Here is a 16,735-nt window from a genome sequence, read left to right as displayed (position 1 = left end):
AAGAAAGCAACAACCAATTCATTCCCAAAGGATTAAAATCTAGTTAACAAACAAGAGATCAGGTTCTAAAGGAGTTTAAATGAAAAGCTTGCAGAGTTGAACATTTCCATGGTGATACAGGAGCAGTAGAAATAACCTGATTTACCCCCAGGACTTTCAAAATCTCCTTTTATTGATCTGATGGGGGCGGGATTTTTTTTCCATTTTCCGAATCACTCTCATTTTTCTTTATACATTTTTGTTCCCCCTAGAGAGATCAGTTAGCTTTCTCATAGATCCATTTATTTTAAAAATGACTTGTGTATTCAAGACACTTTCTCTTCTATCTATGATTGCCATGTTGGTCTAACCGCTTCAAAGCATTCATGAATTGGGAATGCAAGCAAAAGGAATCTTGTAAAATGCAAAGCCTAACAGCTAGAGCCTAAGGTAGTGCAAGTCAGCATAGTTCCATTTACACCAACTGAGGATTTGTCATAGGCATCTTAGAGCTCTATCTCCAGTGGGTCAGCTTTATTGGTGATATTAATTGTGATATAAATTACATTGGCAAATCAGGTGTAATTATCTAATTGGATGTAATTTACATACTGAGTTGGTGGAAAGAGAGGAAAATCAATTAAGAGTAAGATGTACAGTAAATCAAGGGGAGCCTCTTCTCCTCCTCCCTTACATGTGCTTATATTCTCTTACTGTCCTGCAGATTACACCACTCTTTGTGTCACTTTTGAATTTACCCACTGGAGTCCTTGATCCAAAGTCCACTGAAGTTTGTATATTTGTCTTAAGTGACTTGACCAGAATCGCACAATGAGTGAACAGCAGATGGCAATAGAATCTTGACTCTTTTCCAGCCTCGTTGGCAAAGTTATCTTCAGTTATTGCTCTAATTAGAACTCCAGTCCTTTCAATCCACTTTAAATCTCCCATTTGTATTTCTGAGACAAAGTGTGTTGGATTCTATTGTCCTTCTTCAGAAGTTTCAGGAATGCAATGGCTATAAAGATAATTTTTATTGAGCATACTATACATTTTAAATAGTCTTTTTTTCCTGAGTAGGTAGAGTCTGTTGCTGCATTTTATGCTTAGCTAAATCTTCCATTGAACATAATAGATATGTCTGGCTGAAATATGAATATATGGTAAAAGCTTAGAAGACACTTTTTTGTACATCACTTCCTAACTTTTCCCAAGATTTTAGGGTTTCCCAAGATGCATTTTTTTAATCTGAACTTCAACATGATGTTTTCAGATTGAAAAACTACAATTTACCTATCACAGTGGTTCCTGTCTTTACAATATACCAGCTGCTCTGCAAGGCTAGAAAACAAAGCCATAAAACATTAACTTAAACCATTTCTTCCCTTCAGAGAAGGGAAGGAATGTCATTATTATTAAACACTTATTTTGCAGTAACCTCTAGAGGCCACCCAGATCAGGGTCCCATTGTGCTAGGCACTGTTCAAACATATGGTAAATGACAGCCTCTGCCCTCAAGAGCTTACAATCTAATACATTCCAGCAAGTACAAACTTTTAAAGGCTGAAGTGGGAGTTTGGTTCAGATCAGGATCCCAGTGTCTCAGGGCTGAATTTTGTCCTGTGAGTGGTTTCAATAGCTTTTTAAGGTCCTGACCTTCATGCCATCTATATCAATGGGAGTGTCTTTTAATTTGAGCGCCATCAACAGAAGGACCATAGCAAGGACAGAATTCGGGAGAAAATCAACTCAGCTGATCTGGAAAGTGAAAAGGGAGTGAAGACCAGTTTCTGCGCATTCCCGGCTTTATCCCAAAGATGGATTAAGCACTCATGGAGCCCACTTACTCCTACATACCTTAATCAAAAGACTGGATACTCCACACAGGGGTGCGTGGATGGTTCTAACTACAGCTAGTCAGGAATTTTTCCACAAAATGGTTTTTCATTGCGAATATGCTAATTTGTTGAAATCTCAACTTTTAGCAAGAAAACATCAGTTTTGATTACTTTCTCAATTTGAGAGTTGGCAAAAATATTGTAAATTGTTGAAAAGACCCATTTTGATATTTTTATTACAATTTTTTTTATTTTCTCATTCAAAACAATTTTTTATTTTAAAATTTTAGCTAATTATAGTATAATTAAAATAAAAATGGTGGAAATAAAAAAAAAATTGATTGACCCAAACCAACTATTTTGGATTTTTGGTTCATGACATAGGAGATTTTTGACACTTTGTCCTAATTCAGAGCAAGGTAAATTTCTGAAATCTCAAAAATGTTTACAGGGTGAGAAATCCATTTCCCACCTAGCTTTAGTTCTCTAACTTCCTGGGGCAGGCACATACTCCATGTCACTATTTAGCCCTTAGAATATTGGGCAGGAAGTCTCCCACAACAAGTCTTATCTGACAGATTTCCAGTACTCATTGCTTCTGGGAGGCTTGAAATACCATAAGCACAGAGTACCATCATTTGTCAAAGGCAGTATTTCCGACATGACTCATATGGCATTTTTCATATTATTCTATCATCAGTAACACCTTTATTCAGAAGTTAACCCCTAGAAGAGGTTGACGAGGTACTGGAAGGGGAAACCTACCATGTTATTCCAATTTCCTCAATTACATTGGCATGAACATTTTCCAGCCATGTTTGCCCATCAGTTAACAGACAGAAACTAATTTAATATTGTGACATTGATTCAGCAAAATATTTAATTACATGCTTAGTTTTAAGTTCATGCCCAACTTCAAGCACATGCTTAGGTCACATTGACATAAGCTGGTCAGAAAATAGAAAAGAAAAATGGGTTCATTTCTATTCTAATTTTCAGCAAAATTACACTGCAGTAGACTTTTCAAAAAGCTTTACCCATCCACTGACTTCAGTAGAATTTAAGCACGTACTTTAAGTTCAGCACATGTTCCAATGCTTTGCTGAACTGAGGCCTCTCATCTGTACTTCCAATCCCTTCCAGATCTCAGAGCATGGATGCACAAAGAAGAATAGATGTGAGGAGAATTAACCAAGCCCTTTAACACTTCCTAAATGGTTCCGATTGAATTTGCTTAGTGGTCGGAGCATGGTATATTTATTTTATCTGAACCAATTTACCCAGTCTCCAGATTTTTTAAACTTTTAGGGGTACTTCGTTTGCTTTAATATAAACCCCATTTATTATTGAACCCATTGAGTATAAAGTACATTTAGAAACATTAGGACTCCGTAACATTAAGAGAAAAGAAGAATTGTATTGTAACTGAGCATTATGTTGTTCATTTTGTTCTGGTACACAGATACACCTGGTATTTGGGCAAAGGAAGATGTTATACAGCAAGTCTTTTAAAAGCTATATATTCATTTCTCTGTCCCTGTCCTTATAAAATGCTGTTCACATCCTTAGCATGCAAAAGGAAATTGTTGTTTTTACTAACAACAAGGAATAAAGGTGAAAGGCAGTTGCTTCTTAAAGAGACAACCATGAAATTTTTACTTGTAAATTGTTTGAAGACAACAACAAATACCAGTGAAAAGGCTGTCTGTTTTCTAAAGGAGAGACGTTTCCATCTATTACACATCTTACAATGGTGACTCATGCAATCACAATTCAGACCCAACCTACACAGCTTATTAAAAATTGATTTCCATCTAGCTAAGATTGTTAAAGGTGCATATAAATCATGTCTCACCTATTCTTCAAATTGATACAAAAATTTGATTAGTTATTCATTTTCTTAATTTGTAATGCTAAATACTGCTAGGATTGAGACGGAGACTCATGGCATCCAAAAGCCCACATTCTGGCTGACAAAGTATTTAAATAATGATGTACTATATTTATGCAAATGCCACCCAGGGACATTAACTCTCATAGCCCAGACTTGCTGATGGTTTGCATATCAATTGTGTTCCTGAGTACAAAATTGGGGGTGTGATGTAGCTGCTGATGTGATCAGCTCATGAAGAGCTCATTAGACTAGACAATTCCTTTTGTAAATATGTCACATTTCCCCTTTCATCAGAAGTGCATGGGGCAAATAGTTACTTTTTTCTATTATTAAAAATGTATTGTTGCAAAACAACTGAACTGTCCTCATGCAACCTTCCTATGACACTAAGTACTTATCTTTCCTCAAGAGTTACGTATTATTAGATAGGTAAACTAAGGAATAGTATGCATAAGGAAGCTGACAGAAACTTCCCAGTAAGTCAATGAAAAAAATACAGATTCAGCAACACTGAAATGCTCTACAAATTCTTGTCAGTTTTGCTGAATTGTTTTACTCACAAAAAAAACCCTAAAATTTCAAATGTATTGTTTAACATTTTGATTTTTCAGCTTGAAACAACTTTTCATTTCAATATTTCTTTTAATTTTACTGCAAGCAATCAAACATTTAAAAATAATTTCAATGTGGTCAAAAATAGTACATTTGTTCAACCCAAAATGATATTTTTCACTTTTTGTTTTGTCAAAAATGTTGAAAAATTTTTTTGGTTTGACCCAAAATATTTTTTTCTGATTTTTTGGCATTACAAGCAAACCAAAAAATCCAATATTCACGCAGCTTGGACTGGATTTTTTTTGGTTTTGTTTTGGTTTATTTGTTCATAAAGATGAACCTCAGGAAAGGGCTGAATTTCAACCCTGTTCAGGGGATGTAGTCCATGTTTAACACCAGATAAGGAAACCATCTGCTCACAGAAGTCTTAATGCAAAAGCGTGTGATTGTGTCAGAAAATGTGGGTGTAATGGGACCACTACTTCTGGAATTTTGTTGAAATCTGATATGAATTTTAATAGACTATGAGATTGCATAGTGCTTAGACAGCACAAGCAATTTTAATGACTGTTGCTGTGATATGGTAACACATTATCAAATCCACCATTGCATCCAGTAGCATTATGTTCCTAAAACACTGTGTTGTGTTCAATTGCCAGTGCCAAGTATTATATGAATTTCTCCTAATTCCATTTCATGCATTTTTAGGGCAGCGTCTATGCAAAAACTGACCTATATTTAGTGTGAAATACTTTCTGCAATATCCATGTTGGAAATGCAGCATAAGATTACCAAAATATGTACACAAAGACTACATTTGGTTTTTCAGGGTTCTGTGTTAGGGCTTTTATTGCCTCTACCAGTTTGTTTTCAATATGCATCTTTCCTGAATCAGCTGCAAAGATATGGATTCTGATCTCACAGGTCTTACATTGGTGTATCGTCATTGAGTTGATTAAGGCCATCCTTGATTTATATCAATGTGAGTGAGTTCAGAATAATTCCCAGATAATTCAATCTAAACTGCAGTACTACATTTTTTAAACTAATGACTGATAGCAGAAGAATATGGAATACAGACCATGGACTTCAGAAAAGCAGACTTTGACTTCTTCAGGGAACTGATGGGCAGGATCCCCTGGGAGGCTAATATGAGGGGGAAATGAGTCCAGGAGAGTTGGCTGTATTTTAAAGAAACCTTACGGAGGGCACAGGAACAAACCATCCTGATGTGATGAAAGAATAGCAAATATGGCAGGAGACCAGCGTGGCTTAACAGAGAAATCATAGGTGATCTTAAACACAAAAAGGAAGTTTACAAGTAGTGGAAGGTTGGACAGAAAACTAGGGAGGAATATAAAAATATTGCTCAAGTATGCAGGGGTAAAATCAGGAAGGCCAAAGCACAACTAGACTTGCAGCTAGCAAGGGACATGAAGGGTAAAAAGAAGGGATTCCACAGGTATGTTTTCCTGACCACCTTCTTGTTGTAAAGTGTGGGCACCTTACTGAATGGGGAAGGCAAATTAGTGATAGATGATGTGGAAAATGCTGAAGTACTCAATACGTATTTTGCCTCTGTCTTCACAGACAAGCTCCCAAACTACTGCATTGAACAGCACATTATGGGAAGGAAGTGAGCAGTCCTAAGTGGTGAAAGAACAGATTCAGAACTATTTAGAAAAGCTGGACATCCACAAGTTGATGATGATGGATTCAATGCACCTGAGGGAGCAGAGGGAGTTTGCTGAGGTGATTGCACAGTCATTGGCCATTGTCTTTGAAAACTTGTGGTGATCAGGGGACTTCCCGAATGATTGGAAAAAGGCAAATATAGTGCCCATCTTGAAGAAAGAGGATCCAGGGAACTACAGACCGGTCAGCCTCACCTTACTCCATGAAAAATCATGGATCAGGTCCTCAAGGAATCCATTTTGAAGCACATGAAGGAGAGGAAGGTGATCAGGAACAGTCAACATGGATTCACCAAGGACAAGTCATGCCTGAGCAACCTAATTGCCTTCTATGAAGAGGTGACTGGCTCTGTGGATGTGGGGAAAGCGGTGGAAATGATACCTTGACTTTAGCAAAGCTTTTGATATGGTCTCCCCCAGTATTCTTCCCAGCAAGTTAAAGAAGTATGGGTTGGATGAATTGACTATAAGGTGGATAGAGATCTGGCTAGATCATCAGGCTCAATTGGTACCAATCAACGACTTGATGTCTCAGCAGTTTCCTTATTTACAGGAAGTTACCAGCATCTCCAGCCCTCCAGGCTAGGGGATCTAACTTCCACAAGATCAGAATGTGTTCTAACTTATGTCCCCTATGTGATTGAAAATTAAAGTATCTTTTTGTTCCCTTTATATTGGCTGGGTTGTTGGGCTCAACAGGTAATGATCAACGGCTCAAGGTCTAGTTGGCAGCTGGTGTCAAATGGAGTACCACAGGTGTCAGAACTGGGGCCAATTTTGTTCAACATCTTCATTAATGATCTGGAGGATGGGGTGGATTACACCCTCAGCAAATCTGCAGATGACACTAAGCTAGGGGGAGTGGTAGATATGCTGGAGGGTAGGGATAGGATACAGAGTGACCTAAACAAACTGGAGGATTGGGCCAAAAGAAATCTAATGAGGTTCAACAAAGAAAAGTGCAGAGTCCTGCACTTAGGATATAAAAATCTCATCCACTGCTACAGATTGGGCACAAACTGGCTAGGCAGAAGTTTGGCAGAAGAGACCAAGGGGTTATAGTGGAAAAGAAGGTGGATATGAGTCAGCAGTGTGCCCTTATTGCCAAGAAGACTAATGGCATATTGGGCTGCATTAGTAGGAGCATGGCCAGCAGATCAAGGGAAGTGATTATTCCCCTCTATTCAGCACTGGTGAGGCCACATCTGGAGTATTGTGTCCAGTTTTGGGCCCCCCACCACAGAAAGTATGTGGACAAATTGGAGGGAGTCCATTAGAGTGCAACAAAAATTATTAGGGGTTGGGGCACATGACTTATGAGGAGAGGCTCAGGGAATGTGGCTTATTTAGTCTGCAGAAGATAACAGTTAGCGGGGATTTAATAGCAGCCTTCAATTATCTGAAGGGGGATTCCAGAGAGGATGGAGCTAGGCTGTTCTTGGTGGTGGCAGATGACAGAAAAAAGAGGAATGGTCTCAAGTTGCAGTGCGGGAGGTTTAAATTGGATATTAGGAAAAAGTTTTTCACTAGGAGGGTAGTGAAGCACTGGAATGGGTTACCTATGGAGGTGGCGGAATCTTCATATTTAGAGGTTTTTAAGACTTGGCTTGACAAAGCCATGGCTGGGATGATTTAGTTGGTGTTGGTCCTTCTTTGAGTAGGTAGTTGGACTAGATGACCTCCTGAGGTCCCTTCTAATCCTAATCTTATATGCCTCTATGATTCTCTGATTTGGTGCCTTAATTTTGGGGTGCCAACATGAGATACCTGAAAGGGTTCCGGTTTTCAGAAAATGCTGAGTACCCTCCTATGGAGAATCAAGCATCTCAAGTTGGGGACAGAAACTTATTAATTATTTTTGAAAATCTTGGCTACGCTGCCTTTCACAAATGTTGACTTTTGTTGCCATATCATAATTTCAGGAGTTTCTGACTTTAATGCTTCAGGAGTTTATTTTGTTCATGTTTTATTGTTGGTAAAAAGTGTTAATGTAGTCCTGGAGACCAAAGTCCTGTCTGTGGGTTCAATCCTACTCCCTTGCAAGTCAGTGGAAGAACTCCCATTGAATACTATGGTGCAAGATTGACAAAATAAGTACAACATAGGTAGAACGATGGAGCAGTGGAAGAGGCAGTGCAAGCTTCCCAGACAATCTGCCTTAACCCTCAGCAGCCATATAAAGACAACACCCAGAAGTGGAACCACTTCCGTCTGGATCACATTTGTGAATATTTAAGAAAATACCTGTTTTTGCAGGGAATATTTCAAAAGCAAATATTACTTGTATTCATCTCTGTTTTGAACCTTTCCCCAGATAAATGCTTGAGCAAATTGTAGACTCAATGGTCCCTTGGCTAAATTCAATTACAAAGGCCTTTTCTAGCCTCTGAAAGTTCCTAGATAGAACAGTACAGCTGCAATTACTGCTTAGCCACAAAAATGTTCTCTTGCTAAAGAATGAACCTAATTATCCTCCTGTTTCCAGTTCATCCTTCTTGGCATGGTGTTTGATCGACTTCTGTAAGAACACTGGCTTGTAATCATACATGATCAAGTTTGGTCTATCTTTAGAACTCTGCGTAGTGCAGAAATTGTATTAGTGAAAGACTGTGACAGGATATAATATGGTTCTGCTATCTGGAACAATGCACATTGCTCTTTAAAGGATCACCAGAAAAAATGAAAGCCCTCCTCATTCAGTCATTCCAGAAGGAGAGTAAATATTTAAAGAATCATGGATTCATTCAAACTGGAAGGAAAGAGTTTGACTTATTCGAAAAAAAAATCCAATATCAAATACTCTTGGTTTAATACAGACTGGTATGTATAAATTCGGGGCAGGGGAGGGGGAATCAGTAGAGCTGGATGGAAAACAGTTTTCCTATCCCACGAACATTTTTGACATTTCATACATTTTCCCATTCCACACAGAGGGAGTCTGTAATCCAGTGATTAGTTGGGATGAGGGAGACCTGCATTTGACTTCCTGCTCTGAATCACGCAGAGCCCGGGATTAAATCTATATGTCCCACATTGTACTTGAGTGCATAAACCACCTGGCTATTCAGGTGGGTGGGTGGTAACCCCAACAAAAGTTTACTCAAAACCCATATGTTTCTGCCAGAAAGTTTCTGTTTCAACAAATTAGCATTTTTACTGGAAAAATTCCCAACCAGCTCTTAAAAACAAAAGAAAACAAACAAACAAACTCTATTGCCTTCTCCGTTGCTTAAACTCTGCCAATTCAGCTCACCTAGTCAGTACCTGATCCTCTTTTACAAATGACTGAACACCTTTCCTCATGCATCTAACAACATGTGATTTGAGCTAGTAACTCTAGAACATTGACGTACTCTCCTCTCTCATAATTTAATAAGCAACATGGTTTGAAGTGGGGGTGTTGGGTAGGGTATGAGACCTTCTGCTTTGATCTTTTGGGAGTGAAGAAGAAATGCCAGTTTCATGGACCAAACCAGCTTCTAGTTCCAAAGGGCTTTCTGTTGACAGCTGCTCTCTTTGGAGGGTACACTAGGGATTAAAGCGGGAACTTTGGGGAAAAAAATCATAAACTGCTACAGTTTCAGCTAAAGATGAAAGGTCCTACAGCTGTCATCTGAAGCAACTCATATTCTCGGTGGATTGGCACAGAAGGGTTACATCTGCTCCTCCCTTTGCATGGAATGGTCAATTAAAAACTCCTTAAATCCAAAGCCATGGACTGTATAGTCCCTTTCCACAGGAATAATCTGAATAAAGGACCACATCTCACACATTCTCAGCTATGTATTTTTCATTAATCATTTTTATGTCATATTTTCTGCTTTATTTAAACAACCAGTTTGAGCCTCCCAAAATGTATTCACTCTCTTATTGTACAGCTACATTGTAGCAGGAAAGAAAGAAAAAGTAAGAAAGGGCGTTAGGACTTTAATCTCTTACATAGCAGCCTAAATTTGTCCTAGACCGCTCTCCTACCTTGACCTATGTCCCCGGTACCTACATTTACCATGATCTCTGGCTCCTTCCCAGCATGCACATAAGTTTGTCCAGATTTCTCAAGCGGCCTGCAACCTTCAAACCCAGCAGGCAATTCTCCATGAGGTTTTCCCAGTCCTCACCAACCAAACTATCTATACTTCTAATAATAAAATCCCCTATTACTATTAGCCGTCTCTTCTTAATAACTGAGGTCTCCCTTCCCAGAGCGGTATCCTCAGTGCAAGAGGATTCCATGACATCATCTGGAAGGCACTATTGTGCCCCTCCACTACAGTTTGATGATCTTTCCCTGAGACTTTCATCCTCTTCCACAGCACAGAGGCTATCAGGTAGGGGATGGGACGGCTTTATTGTTTCTTGGGAAGTCTCCTCTGTGTACCTCTCCATCTCCCTTAGCTCTTCCAGTTCAGTCATTCCGGTCTCAAGAGCCCATACTCTGTCTCTGTTTCTTACCACCCAAGAAAGAGATCTTGAAGAGATTGTGGGTATTTCTCTTAAAACATCCACTCAATGTGCAGCAGCAGTCAAAAAAGCTAACAGGATATTGGGAATCATTAGGAAAGGGATAGATAATAAGACAGAAAATATTGTATTGCCTCTTTATAAATCCATGGTATGCCCATATCTTGAATACTGCATGCAGATCTGGTCATCCCATCTCAAAAAAGATATATTGGAATTGGAAAAGGTACAGAAAAGGGCTACTAAAATGATTTGAGGTATAGAAAAGCTTCCATATGAGGAGAGATTAAAAAGACTGATTTTTCAGCTTGGAAAAGGGATGACTAAGGGGGGAACATGACAGAGGTCTATAAAATCATGAGTGGTGTGGATAAAGTAAAGAAGGAAGGGTTATTTACTCCTCATAAGTCAAGAACTAGGGGGTCACCAAATGAAATTAATAGGCAGCAGATTTAACATGAACAAAAGGAAGTATTTCTTCACACAACGTACAGTCAATCTGTGGAACTCCTTGCCAGAGGATGTTATGAAGGCCAAGACTATAATGGGGTTAGTTATGGAGACTAGATTAGTTATGGAGGATAGGTCCATCAATGGCTATTAACCAGGATAGGCAGGGATTGCTATTTGCCAGAGGTTGGGAATGTCTGACGAGATGGATCATTCGATGATTAATTGTTCTATTAATTCCCTTTGAAGCAGCTGGCATGAGCCACTCTTGGAAGATAGGATACTGGGCTAGATGGACCATTGGTCTGACCAGTATGGCCATTCTTATGTTTCTGAGGGTCATGTGCTCCTTGCTCTGAATGCACACATATGCCAACTTGACAAGGCAGGTAATCAGACATGCTGCATTCAGTGCAATAAACTGGATAGCTCCCACTCCGCTGTTGGACATCTGCCTCCATTATTTTTACTCTAGCACAGCTTTGTTAGTTTGCTTATTCTTTGTTTAGCTACTCCAGCCCAGGAGTATGCCTGGAATACATTGTACCTCTGAGACAACTCTTGTAATCATAATTCTTTCTTGCCTCTGGGGGAGGGGGCAGTAGAAATTTGCCTTTCATCTATATCAGCAGAAAATAATTACACCCTTCATGTGGTGGGGGTGGGGCCAAGGCTAATAGGAATGTGTGGATGACAAAAGCTTTGAAAATCAGGCTAATCATCAGTCTGCCTCATTTTCCTCGTTGCTTGAAACTCAATAAAAATGGACCCAGTCCTGAGCTGGTGTAACGGTTTCATGTTAATGGAGGTACACCCATTTACACCAGGTGAATATCTGGCTGAACGAATATTTCCTTTGAGAACATCACAAGGCAATTTGGAGGATTCATCTGTTATGGTTCATACATTACTTTGAAGGTAGTTACTAAGCATTCTAACAGCAAACTCATTTTAGTTAGTTGAGATAAAGTAGCTGAGATAAAGTAGTGAAACTCTATACTTGTTTTAGACTTAAGAACTTCTATCATGTTTTCCTCAGATAAGTTAAAACACGATAAGTTTAGAACATGATGGTGTCAGCAGAACATCATTGGCATACATTTATAAACATTCCTGTAGCCCAATAGAAATCTCCTTTATTAATTATCTGTGACAGAAAGTAAAAGTGAAAAAGGAAATTTGACTTGTGCAAGACTCTTGTGTACCATCAGTTCACAGTATGAATAATACTGTAATAATATAATATAAAATAATAATTCCCAATACATTATTAAAACACCTTTAAAGAATTGTAATTGCTCCTTCAGACATCACTAGGAACCAACACAACATGGACAAATGACCAGAGCACAAAATAAATAATTTATATTGGAAATTCTCTTTTAAAATGTTTTGTTGTTCCTCTTTTAAGAGTATAGGATGAAATCCAGGCTTCATTGAAGTCAATGGGAAAACTCTCACAAATGTCAATAGGGTCAGATATTTAAGGGCAGATATTCAAAAATGCCTGAGGGATTTTGGAGCACAACAAACATTGAAAGTCAGTGCCCTAAACCCCTTTGGTACTTTTGATAATCTCACCCTACATTATTTTTAAAGGATGTTATTCTCACACCTAGGCAAGTGGTAGCAGATGTCAGGGCCTCACAGGTCATTTTCCTAATGGAGGGGAAATCAGTGATGTAAACCTGATTTTGTTCTCAGTGTAACTTATTTCATTTGCATTATACACCCTACTCTTTGAACAGAGGTGGTAAACTTTGGCAAACCCCACTTTCAAATCTCTCAGTCCAAATACTACTGCCTGGTTCCCAGGAAACAACTTTGCCCCAAGAATTGACTCTAACTGGAGAGATTAAATCATAGAGCAGATATTTTACTGCTTGCAACAGCTTCCCCAAAAGAAACTACATCACAAAACTAACAAGAGTATAGTGTTTGCATGCCAAGAAAAATAACTTCCTGCCGTGACACTTTGAGAATGTTGGTGGTCAGGTACTTGCTGTCTCGGTTCTGATGATATGTCCTCATAGATTCATTGAATATTAGAATTGGAAGGGACCTCAGGAGGTCATCTAGTTCAACCCCCTGCTCAAAGCAGGACTAACCTCAGCTAAATTATCCCAGCCAGGGCTTTGTCAAGCCACAGCTTGAAAATGTCTAAAGATGGAGATTCCACCACTTCTCTAGGTAACCCATTCCAGTGCTTCACCACCCTCCTAGTGAAAAAACTTTTCCCTAATATCCAACCTAGACCACCCCCACTGTAACTTGAGATCATTGCTCCTTGTTCTATAATCTGCTACCATTGAGAACAGACTGGCTCCATCCTCCCTGGAACCCCATTTCAGGTAGTTAAAGGCTGCTATCAAATCCCCCCTCGTTCTTCTCTTCTGCAGACTAAACAAGCCTAGTTCCCTCAGCCTCTCCTCATAAGTCTTGTGCTCCAGCCCCCTAATCATTTCTGTTGCCCTCTGCTGGACTCTCTCCAACTTGTCCACATCCTTTTTGTAGTGGGGGGCCCAAAACTGGACACAATATTCAAATGTGGCCTCACCAGTGCCAAATAGAGGGGAATAATCATTTCCCTCGATCTGCTGGCCATGCTCCTACTAATGCAGTCCAGTATGCCATTAGCCTTCTTGGCAATAAGGGCACACTGCTAACTCATATCCAGCTTCTCATCCACTGTAACCCCCACGTCCTTTTCTGCAGATCTGCTGCCTAGCTCGTCGGTCCCCAGTCTATAGCTGTGCATGGAATTCTTCCGTCCTAAGTGCAGAACTCTACACTTGTCCTTGTTGAACTTCATCAGATTTCTTTTGGCCCAATCCTCCAATTTGTCTAGGTCACTGTGTATCCTATCTCTATCTTCCAGGGTATCTACCACTCCCCCCAGCTTAGTGTCGTCCGCAAACTTGCTGAGGGTGCAATCTACCCCATCCTCCAGATCATTAATGAATATGTTATACAAAACTGGACCCAGCACCGACCCCTGGGGCACTCTGCTTGTGACCGTCTGCCAGCTAGACATGGAGCCATTGATCACTACCTGTTGAGCCCGATGATCTAGCCAGCTCTCTATCCATTTTATAGTCCATTCATCCAACCCATACTTCTTTAACTTGTTAAGAATACTGGGGGAGACTATATCAAAAGCTTTGCTAAAGTCAAGGTATATCATGTCCATCGCTTTCCCCACATCCACAGAGCTGGTTACCTCTTCATAGAAGGCAATCAGGTTGGTCAGACGTGACTTGCCCTTGGTGAATCCATGCTGACTTTTCCTGATCACCTTCCTCTCTTCCAAGTGCCTTAAAAAGGATTTCTTGAGGACCTGCTCCATGATTTTTTCAGGGATTGAGGTGAAACTGACCGGTCTGTAGTTCCCTGGATCCTCTTTCTTTCCTTTCTTGAAGATGGGCACTACATTTACCTTTTTCCAATCATCAGGGACCTCCCCCAATTGCCACATGCTTTCAAAGATAATAGCCAATGGCTCTGAAATCACATCAGCCAACTCCCTCAGCACCCTCGGATGCATTGCATCTGGCTCCATGGACTTGTGTACGTCCAATCTTTCTAAATAGTCCTGTACCTGTTCTTTCAGCACTAAGGGATGTTCACCTCCTCCCCATTCTGTGCTGCCCAGTGCAGTAGTCTGAGAGCTGACCTTGTCTGTGAAGACAGAGGCAAAAAAGGCATTGAGTACCTCAGCTTTCTCCACATCCTTTGTCACTAGGTTGCCTCCCCCATTCTGTAAGGGGCCCACACTTTTCCTAATCTTCCTCTTGTTGGTAACATACCTTTAGAAACCCTTCTTGTTCCCTTTCGCATCTGTCGATAGCAGCAATTCCAGTTGCACTTTGACCTTCCTGATTTCATTCCTGCATGTTCGAGCAGTATTTTTATAATCCTCCCTAGTCATCTGACCAAGTTTCCACTTCTTGTAAGCTCCTTTTCTGTGTTTAAGCTCACCAAAGACTTCTTTGTTAAGCCAAGATGGGTGCCTACCATATTTGCTATTCTTTCTGCACATCAGGATTTTTTTCCAGAAGGAGTCTTTTAATTAATGTAGTCTAGTGTTAAAAAAACATCCAAAACTATTCACTAAGCAAAGTTTTGTTTTGTTTTCTTTTTAAACTTGGAATCCATGGTTCTTCTCATTTAAAATGGATTTGCAGTTAGAATAGTGACTCAGTAAGAATGACACTGTGGTGTCATGTATTATTCTCTCCCAATTATGTCCAGATCGTATTTACTGAAATTGCTGTAACTAGTAGTACTTTAGAATCATTCTCTGGTCTGAAAATCAAGTCGTTTTGTTCTGCCTTTTGTATCCTCTCCAGAAATAAAAGAATATGAAATTAGGACCGTGCCGGCAATTTTACTGGTGAATGATGTGTAACCCTTTGGGGACGGTGTGTTACACGTCTTCCTCTGCCTATCCACAGAGAAAGTATAATTTCTTACAGTCCCACTTATATGGCTTTAATGCAAGCATCAGCAATTCATATTTTTAACTCTTGAGGTCTCTGGTTCATTCCCTGATGTGTTGGCCAAATGGCAGCCATCATAGATGCACAAAAGAGCAAAGTTCAGTCTTCCATTAATTCTATTGTGCTAACAGTAATTATGTACTTATATGTCCCCTTGAGCACAGTGTCTGGGCACTAGCACTTATGGATTTAACCTCACAACATCTCCCTGGGGAGAATTAGAAAACCAATTTTTACAGATGGGAAACTGAGGCACAGATATTGAGTGAGTTACCCAATGTTACACAGGAATTCTGTGGCAGAGTTCAGAACAGAGCAGAAATCTCCCAAGTCCAAAGTCCAATGCTGTAACTACAAGACTGTCTTTCCACATAACCAGATATGACTCCTAGACACATAGGAAACAAATACATTGTACCAGAAGGAGGGTAAAAAACCCTCCTTTTTTACTATTAACCACCAAAAAACTTTTTAGTCTTGAAACACATGAAAAGTCTGTTTATATGGGTGCTTTAATATGGTGATGGCTCATAGAGTGATAGAGTTTAAGGCCAGAAAGGGCCACTAGTTCATCTAATCTGTCTTCCTGTATATGACAGAGAACCAATACCATCTAGTCCATAGGATTATGTGCCACAGGCAGAAAACAGGAGAGACCAAGGTGCACCAGTGCCCAAGGTGGCTTCAATGGCAGGAAAATGATTAAGTGGGAGATATCCAGTTAATCCTGGCAAGGGACATGTAGATCCCTGCAAATCCGTGGATATCCGCTTTATATCCACGGATCATTCTTTGCGGATGGTGGATGGGATGCGGCTCTCAAAGGTGGGGAAGCAGATATCTGCAGCTCGTAGCCTTTGAGTCTGCTTCCTCTGGCTGCCTGACCAGCTGTTCTGTGAAGCTCCTCTCGCTGTCAATCAGCCCTGTGGGCTGCCAATCAAGGGAGCCCTGCAGAACAGCTTATTAGCAGCCCGCAGGGGAGCCCTGCACGACAGCTCTTTGGTGGCCCTACCCTGCCAGCTGTTGATTAGCTTTGGGCAGCTGCCTATAGGGGCTGGTCCCCGAACAACAGATCAATGGGGGAGGCTGCATCAGGGATGGCCTCCAAACAGCTGATTGAGGACCCAGAACTGCGAGTGCCTGTGGGTGTGAATGACTAGACAGCGGACGGCAGTCGGAGATCTACATTTGTGTATCCGCACAGGGCTCTACCCATATGCTGCAGAGGAAGGCACCTCCCTCCCCAACGTCACTGCCAGTCTGACCTGAGGGAAAATTCCTTCCTGCCCCCAAATATGGTGATCAGTTAGATGCTGGGAATGTAAGCAAGAACCCGTCAGCCAAGCACCTGATAGAGAGAATGCT

The sequence above is a fragment of the Emydura macquarii genome, unplaced genomic scaffold, assembly GCF_026122565.2.
Source record: "Emydura macquarii macquarii isolate MOO-44397 ecotype Brisbane River unplaced genomic scaffold, CSIRO-AGI_Emac_v2 contig_1568, whole genome shotgun sequence".
Taxonomy (NCBI): Eukaryota; Metazoa; Chordata; order Testudines; family Chelidae; genus Emydura; species Emydura macquarii.
This window is presented reverse-complemented; position numbering follows the sequence as displayed.